Raw genomic sequence first — 9,043 nt, 5'->3', positions numbered from 1 at the left:
GAATTAATCAACAAAACACATCAATAGCTTGATTTGATAAAATTGAGTTTATCCATTAAATCCATTCATAAAATTCATAAGGCTGACGTTGTTCCATACACCAATAATTGGTCAAATAACCACTGATGACTTCTCGACTATAGGATTCGGCAAATGATCTTGGAGGCTAAAAAAATTAAAATGCATTTACTTAAACGTCAATATCTAAAGTAATCTAATAGTAGCTTTAAATTTTTGATACTAAAGTAAACTACGAATTGTGTTTATGTTAACATGATGAAATTGCAACACATGGCCCAAATGTAATGATCAAAATAAAATGAAAGAGTAAATATAAAAATATTTATACAGGAAGTTAAAAGAGATATGGGTATAGGTGGTAAAAGACTATTTAATTCAACACCCATATGTAAATCTGTGGAAATATGAAGGGTAAAATTGAGATAAAAAGGCCACACCCATATGCTTAATGAAAAAGTGAGTTCAATGTATGTTAATCATTCGACTGAATAAAACAGGAGCCATGGGAAACAAATACTTTCTTCCGTCACTCAAAACAGCACCAGCTTAGGATTTTGTGTGCAATCAATCACTATAGAAACTATATATTGGAATCATAACTCTGAAATGATCACCAACTTAGGGCAAAAAGTCAGACATAAAATCACCCAAAACTGGAAGCCTGGGAAAAATGTGGCAGAAAAGTAAATGTAAACCTCATAATTAGCATACCAACATTTCAATTAATTTTGCCTCAATGACAAGAGTTTTTTAGGAAGGAAAATGTCCAATCTGAGATAAAACTTAATTTTCCAATAAATCACTCAACCATAAATATAAGCAGTTCCAAATATTAGATAAAGGGCATTTGGTGAGGAATAAAAGGCAATGAAAAATATAAATAAATAAGATACCTTGTTATCTTTCCCATTCATTCCCCCACACCCTTGATTTGGTTTGGTTCGTCAGTTATTTGTTGTGAATTTCAAGAAGAATAAAGTACAACAACTAAGAAGACGGACATATAAATTACAAAGACATAATTGAAATAAATTAGGATGACAGTTAATTACCTTAAGAAGGGAAGAGTTGTGATGTATATTTGACCACTGGCTGCATGAGAGGGAAGCAGAAGTAAAACAAACAAAACCTAATCAGATGGAAAATGGAACCCAGAAGTAGAAAGAAAATGTATAAAACTAAAAATCACATAATCAAACCCACCTTTATCATAATGGATGACTGTCAATTGTTGAAGCAGAAAGAGGGAGACGAGGCTAATAAATCACCAACCAGTAGTTAAACTTTGCACAAAAAATTACCGTTGGAAAAAGGGATTGGTAGAATAATGCCAGAGGTTATCTGTGTTCCTTGGCGGATACAGCGGTATGGAGAAACCTGGCGTCTTTAAAAAAAGTGACGGTACCCATGGAGGATATAATCGGAGTTTTTATTACAGAGAAACCCGGAGTCGCCAATTAGGGTTTTTTTATGTGGAGGATTTTGGTCAGAGTTTTTCTTGAAGAGAGTCGGAGGAGGAAAAGAGCGTTTGATTCCGGATTTCCGGTGGGTAACAAGGATACGACACGACGGAAGGTGAGTCGATGTTCATATCCATGGCGCCGATTAGGAGGCGGGTTGTGTGGTGTGAAAGTAACCTGGTGAAAGTGATGTAGGAGGCATTATAAAATGGAGAACGGGAATCGGTGCATACATTGAGAGCAGATTTTCGGAAAGTAAAATGGATACGGCACAACCGAATGAAACGATGGCAATGTCCATCGCGTTGTTTAAGAGAAACGCGATGTGGCATCAAGAGAACCTGCTGAAATTGATGTAGAAGGCAAAATATATATATATATATATATATATATATATATATATATATATATATATTTACTATCTTATAAAAGAAAACATACTATTTCTAAAAATAGATTGAATATAATAATAATATTTTTTTAAGACGTCCAAACCATTAAGCTATGAGTACAAGTAACCAATAATAAAATAATTTTAAATTTTAAATTTTAAACTTAGCCTTATTTAATTTAAATTGTACAAAAACAAATGCAATATGTATAAGTATGCACTGCAATCCTAAAAGATTTTATATGATTTTGAGAGTTTATCTTTCCATCTTATCTCTTGTTTACCTGGTCCTCCGCCTTCATTTGTGCAAATGAACACAAATTCGATCTAATTCTCCCACATCCCTTCTCTATTCAATGCACTCTCTCCCGATTATCTCAAAAAAAAACCTAATACCTAATTCCTCCCGACCTCCACCTTCTTCGTCACAGTCTCCTGGAGTCGTCGCTACCTCCACCCTCATGATGTCGTCGTTACCTCCACCGGTACCCCTCTACCGTCCCACTTCTACCTTAATTCGAAATGAGAAACCCTAAGTCTATCTCCCCGCCACCATTACGCCATCACACAATGTTTACTCGAAGCCCTACCCCTAAAGTAGCTCCACCATCGTCACCAGGCATACAAACGAACTGATTTCTCACTCCCCCTTTGTCGAACACCATTGTTACGTCTGGAGCGCACCACGACCCACTATTGTCTCTATCATCGTCATCGCTATCACCCCGTCTTTCTCTCCACCACCACCACCTATCCCTCTCCTTATTCTATCATCATGTCGGTGACCTTCATGATTGCTTCACACAGTTTTCACTTCTATGAATAAACTTAAGGGGGCTTTGTTGCTTCCACCATATTCATATTTGTTCGATTCAACACAAAAGAAAATCATCTGGCTTGTTTACTGAATTTTTTGGATCTTATATTTCCTTGATTTTTTATATTTTGAATTTCAATGTTTTCTTTTTGTGTTTTAAAGATAATGATAGGGATGGTGCCTATTGCACCCTCAACCATCCACCGCCATGGAGTCATCGCCTTCAACCAATTTCCAGGTACTGTTCCTTTCTTTTGGATTATCTATATATATTTCTTTTCTTTCTTTTAACTTTTCCATTGTAATCACTCAACTCACTTTATTATACTTGAAAAAAAATCGTTTTTTATTCCATATTCCAATTTCAAATTCACGATTTTAACCAAAAATCTGTATTAAAATCTAATCCCTAAATAAAATAACTTCAAAATAACAACAACGTCTAGAAGGATAATGAAATTGTTGCAATTATTATAATAACACAATTGATATCTAAACAACGCAGTGCAAGGCTTGCTCTTCAAGGACCAGAGGAAAAGATTGTTCTTGGGCAGCACTAAACCATGCTTCATCGGACATATAAATTTTAAGAAATGTATTACTTGGTAACATCCCTCCTCAGAACTGAACTGGTGTTATCTGGTTCTTATCGCATGTACAAATCTTGATTTTTGATTTACCTCTCTCAATCGTGATTTAGGGATTTTTTTTTTTGCCATATTTGGGTATGAGATAATTATATATTTTTTTAAGGTACAGGTGTACCAACCTTGTCTCCAAGGGTGATATGTATTCCTCTGCAAAGTTTGATCAGGTAACACATTTTTTAGCTTTTCCCTCTTCAAATATATTGTTTATTTGTACTCTTGGTTTATACCATTCTTGACTTTTGATTTCTCCTTCTCAACTGGTGCCTTAAGCTTTTGTTATTTGGCTTTTTTTTCTGTATGATATATTCTTCTTTGTACATACAGGTATTTGCTTCTTAGGAACATGAATCCCATGTTTTTGTGGATGTTTGACTGTCTACTACTCAAAAAATCAAAAAAAAAATTGACAAGGTATCACATGTTGTGCCTTTTCCCTCCTTAGATTTGTTCCTTTGATTATCGATTGTATGATGAAGTTCTGTGTTTATGAGTTATATGACAGAAGAAAGTTGCTTCCTGCAGATTCATATTTATACGAAAAACTTAGGCTGGTGAAACTTAGTTCAGTTCCATATAGTGAATAGGGGATAGTCGTATGATATTAGCTTCTTATCATTAATATTATGCAGATTTGTTACAAGTGATTTGAAAGACAATGAGTTTTATTGCCAATATGTGCAATATACTATTAATATAGGAAAGATCCAATAATAAACGAGGTATTACAATTCAAGATGGTTGGATATAGTGAGAAATTAGGGGTTTGTTGTTTTACTTTAATTGGATCAGCACCCTAAATGTTTTTGGTTTTGCTAATTGATTATTTTCTTGCTTGCAGGAAACTAATAAGGGTTAAATCACCCATCTACAATTTTAAAATGGAAGGGTTGTAATTTGTTTATGATATCATGGATACACACAAACATGAAATGATCCATTGTTCTCATATTAGTCTTTATTAATTTATTTTAATTATTAAAAAGTATTTGTTGAATTTTGATGTAAAAGTGATTTGTTTATGATATTAGGGATACACACAATTGGTGTTCTGCATTGCCTTTTGTCTATCCGTTCTTAGCATTTTTGTTTTATTAGCTAATTTTGAAGATTAATCTAAATAATGGATGATATATGTCACATGTGTTACAAGAGTTTGAAATATTCGATATATTTGTTCTAGAAAAGCACATCGCTTACTAGAGCATATGATGAAGAGATGTTAAAAGTGATAACAGAGGTTGTATGCTTGGCTGGACAAGTTGCTGAACTTATATTTTGGACGATTTTACCCCTAAAGTCTTTTGGTCATTTCTGTGTAGAAGTATTAATATTTTTTATAGTTTTCTTATAGTTGTCATGAATAAATAGAATACATGGATCTCTTGTCTAATTATTATGAGCTTGCAACATAGTGATCTTTTATATCATAAAGTCCTTTGTGCTTAATTCTCTCTAAAAATCTTAAAGAAAGGTAAACCGATTTTTTTTCCAAAACACCATGCCGTGAGTTGGATATCATAACTTAAGATTTGTACAATGATCTAACTTTGGTAGACATCATTTTTTTTTTGGTATACGATGGTGATAAAATATTAGCTTTATTGTAAACCTTTTAGTAATCAAAAACTTTTGTTGCATTAAGTACAAGCTATATTAATGGTAGTAAAGTATTAGGCTTTATTATTTATTATCTTTTTTGCCAATCTACAATTTCTACCTTTAGTATATAATTCAATTAAATTAATATAGATATTTTTATGTTGTATTTTTTCGCTATTTTTAAGTACAGTTTGTGCCACTTTAAACTGTTTCTTTTTATCGATTATCTATGTATTATGTCACAACTAACAACAAAATTGGATTCTATTATTTTAGACATGTACTATCTTTGGAACATAATAATCTTGCAAAAGAAAAATGGTGGCTCAAGAAATTATTCTCTGCCACTACTTTGCGCGGGTACACCACTAGTATATGTATATATATATATATATATATATATATATATATATATATATAGAGAGAGAGAGAGAGAGAGAGAAAGAGAGAGAGAGAGAGAGAGAGAGAGAGAGAGAGATAGGTTCATGTGTTTAAAGTAATTATCGTGTTATTGTATGCATAAATGTGGACCAATCATTTTAAAACCCTGGACAGGGCTAAAATTGTAATCTTAGCTTTTAATTAATTTTGGTAATTAATTATTCAATTCATAAACCCTTTAATTTAGGCAAAATCGTTTATATTTAACCCTTTAAATCCCTAGACAGAAACGAAGGAACAGGCCATGTCGACGCGATGGAGCTTTTGTGATAGTTGGGAAATCGCGAGGAGGTGCAGAGGGAAGAAGCATCGGGACAGCACCGATCCAGGGGGCGATCATGGCAGAAGAGGTCAATGTCTGCGACAGACATCACCGGCGGGCAATGATGAAGTTCAAATTATCAGAGGAACCGCAGAAGGTCTTGGTCTTCAACATCAAAATCGCGCCTCCACCGGTGACACTAATCGGCCGTCATCGTCTCTGCCGTCGGCTGTTGCGTCGCCGGATGTCTCTCCTCCATGTGACGATTCAGTTTTCCCCCTGAAAACGATCCAGGCTTGTTTAGGAAAAGATTCCTCTGCAGTTGAAAAGATCTGATTATTGGGTCCGCTCCTCGATCCGATTTTTCTGGAGATAAAGATGATAACGCGTGTTCAGCTAGTGACGAACATACGATGCCTTGATTTATGCTGTTGTTGAGTGGCAATTGGTGCGTTTTCTATTTCTTATAATTACTTAAATCATCAATGGATTATTGTCTAAGATGTGGTTGAATTTTTGTTGAAGTTTGTGTGATTTTGGTCGGTAAAGATGAAATGAACAGGGGATATTTTGCTGCCTTCGTTATGAGATTTGATTGTAGCTCTTAGGATGCACACCAACTAGTTGATAAAATGCTTGAACCAACCTTTTCAATTTTTATTCAAGACCGTTATTCAGGGTATGCTTAATTTTCCTTTGGGTATGAACTATGAACTATGAACTACGAAGCATGTGTTTTAAAATTAAAATCCAATTTTATCTTTCTTTGGTATAAAAATATATATTTTTTTGAACGAATGGGGGAAATGCCCTCTTTTTTTTTGTTGGTTTGCTGGGTACATAAGGGCAAGAACAAGATTGTTCTTGTATTTCTTTACTGGAATCCATATAGAATGAAAGGAAACATGGGGTTCATTAAGAGGAAACGTAGAAGAGAGGGGTGAGTGGAATCATGAATTCTAATTCTGTTGGCATTTGTTCACGAATTGTATGAAATCACGAATCCAATTCTGTTGGAATGGAATCATGAATTATAATTTTGTTGGAATGGAATCACGAATCCATTTCTCTTTAATGGGTTTTGCGTGACTTTATTTTGGTTTGCTTCTTTATGCTTGAATTTTATCTTAGATTTTTGGTTTATAATGATCAAGTGTTGAATACCATTATTTTTGTAGGTACGAAACGAGAGATATCAAAGCAAAACATGGTACATATGAAACTTACAACACTCTACTGGAATGGAATCTTGAATTCTGATTCTGTGAGAATATAATTTTGAAGATGAACATTGTATGGGATGAAGATGAACAATGACCACCAATCTTCCAAAAAGAATGGATTATTCTACCAGAATAATATACAATATAATGAAAAAATATATATGTAATAGTATATTCTGGTAGAATGATTCATATATTGTGTTTTTTGTGTTATTAATAAGTGTAACATTCGCATAGAACAATATATAATTTTTTTTTCTTTTCTAAGAATGTAATGAAATTTTTTTAACTTGTATCCAAAATTTTGTTATTCTTCAAGAAGTTCATTAAATCAAAATATATATATTGTATCAGAATGTGTAATTATTGTATGGTTCAATCATATTTGTTATTTTTCAATATATTGATAAACATATTCTGTCAGAATTTTCGAATTAGGAGAATTATCATCCATACAATAAGATTTTTAAAATTAATAGAATCTATTTTCCTTATAATATGTAATTTTCCTTTTTTAAATTTATGTTAATTGACTAAAATACCCTTAGAATGAAATTAGTTGGTATTTTTTAATTATATTTAATTTAATAATATGTATTATTCACTTTCCAAAATTAAGTAAAATGATTGGCCCACAATTATGCATACAATAACACAATACTTAGTTTGAATAGAATAACCTAGGCCTATATATATATATATATATATATATATATATATATATATATATATATATATATATATATATATACTAGGCGAATGCCTGCACGTTGCGCAGAAACACATATATCGTCGAAGTCTTTACAAATATATGTTTTTTTTAAATATAAAAATAATGTTGTTGTTAAATTTGATATAATAATTCGTATACTAAATTGATATAATATTTTGATTATTTTGAATTATATGATAATATATACATCTATTATAACTTCATAATCTCAATCGTTTGAATGACTTCTATCTGCGAGTTACACATGAATAAAATTAAATATAATATATGGTTTAATGTTATTTATAGTTGTTGTTATTGTTAATTAATATTTTAAAATTTATTTGCTTATTGTTTTAATTTCTATCATTATAATTATTTAGAAAAATCAAACATTTTTTTTTTATTTTAAAGGTAACAATATAATCATTTATATAGAGTTATTTTTAACTATTGTTATTGTGACTTATTTTAAGCTACTTATTTAAAAACTTTTAACGATTATAAAAATATCTTTAGGAAATATTTTAGTTAAATTGAGATTACAATTTAGTTTTTGCATTTATCACTACAATTTATCACTTTTAACTATTTACAAAATATTCTTTGGTTTTTTAAGTGGAACTGAAATTTATATTTAAGTTAACATTGTAATATTATATTTAAGTTAACAATTTAAGTATTTTGTCCAAACTGTTCAAAAGTTGTAGCTTTAAACCGATAATGGTTTACATATAACAACATATTAAATCTAATAAATTAAGTATAATATGTTAAAAGTTAAAGACATAACTTTATAAGTAGAAGTAAAGATATTCTTTTTAAAATTGAAATTTAGTTTATTTATGATTACACTTTAGGTTTGATATTTATTTAACCTTATTAAAAAACTTATAATCATTATTAGAAAGACACTACAATTTATCACTTTTAATTATTTACAAAATATTATTTGGGTTGTTTAAGTTAAATTAAAATTTATAAATAAGTTGACCCTGTAATGTTATATTTAAATTAATAATTCAAGTATTTTATACAAACTGTTACAAAATTATATCTTTAAAATGATAATGATTTACATTCAACAATATACTAAAACTAATAAATTAAGTATTATATGTTAAAAGTTAAAAAACATAACTTTATAAATAGAATTAAAGATATTATTTTAATATTGAAATTTAGTTTATATATGATTACACTTTATGTTTGATATTTATTTAACCTAATTAACCAAATTATAATTATTATTAGAAAGAAATTGAAAAGTCATGGGAGTTTCAAATGAATATGGTGAACGGAAAAATGCATGGGAGTTTCAAATGAATGTGGTGTAAGGAAAAATGCTTCATTTATAAGTATACTAGACGAATTCCCGCGCGTTGCGCAGCGAAGATTAAAAATATAATGTTAAAATATTGGAAAATATATGTTTAAAATGGTTATGTTATTGACATTAACTTTGAG

General features: G+C 30.6%; 1 long non-coding RNA gene across 1 annotated transcript; it reads right to left on the bottom strand.

Moving 5' to 3' along the window:
- Nucleotides 1–410: 410 nt before the first annotated feature.
- LOC145136349 (uncharacterized) lies at nt 411–1,827 on the bottom strand. The gene is made up of 2 exons (XR_013720402.1): nt 1,225–1,827; nt 411–1,113 (listed from the first exon to the last, which is right to left on the bottom strand). It is a non-coding gene; the product is annotated as an uncharacterized LOC145136349 (long non-coding RNA).
- Between the last annotated feature and the right edge of the window lie 7,216 nt (nt 1,828–9,043).

Source organism: Lactuca virosa, chromosome 9, assembly GCF_052849685.1.
Source record: "Lactuca virosa cultivar CGN04683 chromosome 9, Lactuca_virosa_CGN04683_v6, whole genome shotgun sequence".
Lineage (NCBI taxonomy): Eukaryota > Viridiplantae > Streptophyta > Magnoliopsida > Asterales > Asteraceae > Lactuca > Lactuca virosa.
Note: the sequence above shows the minus strand (reverse complement) of the source record. Positions and strands in the feature narration are given on the sequence as shown.